This window comes from Myotis lucifugus, unplaced genomic scaffold (assembly GCF_000147115.1).
Source record: "Myotis lucifugus unplaced genomic scaffold, Myoluc2.0 scaffold_707, whole genome shotgun sequence".
In the NCBI taxonomy this organism is placed as follows: domain Eukaryota; kingdom Metazoa; phylum Chordata; class Mammalia; order Chiroptera; family Vespertilionidae; genus Myotis; species Myotis lucifugus.
The window spans coordinates 9,414-10,897 of record NW_005871755.1 but is presented as its reverse complement, the minus strand read 5'-3'; positions in this window follow the sequence as shown (position 1 = coordinate 10,897).

Here is a 1,484-nt window from a genome sequence, read left to right as displayed (position 1 = left end):
CGTTTTTAATGGTCAGAGACCTCCCAGCATCTAGCCTTGGAGTCTGGCTTCTTCCACGGATCAGAATCTTCTGCTCCAGGCGGGCGTGCCGCCTGGTTGGCCCGGGACGGACCCCGGTCACGCCTGTCGCAGATCGCGCCGGCTCACTCTGGTCAGGGGCTCCCTTTCCCGCTGGTTTGTGCCACGAGTGATATGCTCACCCTCTTGTGCTCAGTTCAAAAGTCACTTTTTCCAGGGAACGTTCTCTGCTGCCTCTGTCATTTGCTTTCGTGGAGCATCCGATGTCTGTCTTTGCGTAGTCATCACGGCGTCATTAAGACGGGCCCAGGGCCCAGGTTTGTTTGTCCCGGCGGGTCCGAGCTCTCGTGGTGAGGACTGAGCCCTCGCCCTCGTCGCGGAGTTCCCAGCGCTGGTCTGTTGGGAGCGCCTGCTCGCTGAGCATGTGAGAGGGAGGAGAGACGCTGGCCCGGAGGCAGGACTGGCCTCCTGCCCGTGTCTGCATTAATGCGTTCCCTCTCTGGGCTCCATCCCTCACCTGTGCAGTGAGAAATTGGACTGGATGTTCTCTAAGGCTCATTTTATGACTGTAGGCACATCAAAGAAATCTCTTGCCATTTTCCTAACATTTAGAGTCATGAATTCTGAGAAAGGTATGGAATCCATTTAGATCCCCCGAAGATAGAATAATGTCCCTTTATTGCCCAGGGAATGCAGCCCTGATTGTTACCCTCTTTCTGATTATGGGCTCCTCATGTGTGAACGGCGATGTTATTCCTCTTTTCTCAGGGCATGAGAGAAATATATAGTCCGTATGATGATACAATTATCGCTAATCCTTTTAACAAACGTAAGGCAGAGCTAACGATGATATAGAGTAAACCTGTCTTTCTCCAGCTAGTTAGCCAACCAAAGACGTTTTATTTTGTTGCTGTTGTCATTCAGAAAAAAAGTAATCCTTGAGGAGACAGTGTGGTGAAAATCCTAAAGCATTTTCATTGAGTTTTATAATGAAGTTAAGCAGGAATTAAGAGCAGGAAATGAAATTCATAACCCCGGTGGGAAATCCTGAAACCATTTCATCGTGTTTTCCTTCTAACTTAATTGGGTCTCATGATGTTTGTGAGGCGGGGAAGTTGTTGGTTTGTTTGCTGTTTGTATTTAGTCATATGAGGAAATCAGCGGAAGACCTTGGAAATGAGAACAGCGATTCTGAAGTCATTCTGGCTTCTAGAAAGTCTTAACAATACTTTGGAATGTAAGGGCTCGTGGGGTCTTCAGGAGTGTTCCCCATACCTGAGGGTTGGAGGGCCGTGGAGCAGGGGCCATGTGTGTAAGGAGGGAATGGGGGCATGGAACAGGGTCCATGTGTGTAAGGAGGGAATGGGGGGCCGTGGAGCCGGGGCCACGTGTGTAAGGAAGGAATGGGGGTGTGGAGCAAGGACCATGTGTGTAAGGAGTGAATGGGGGCGTGGAGCAGGGGCCAT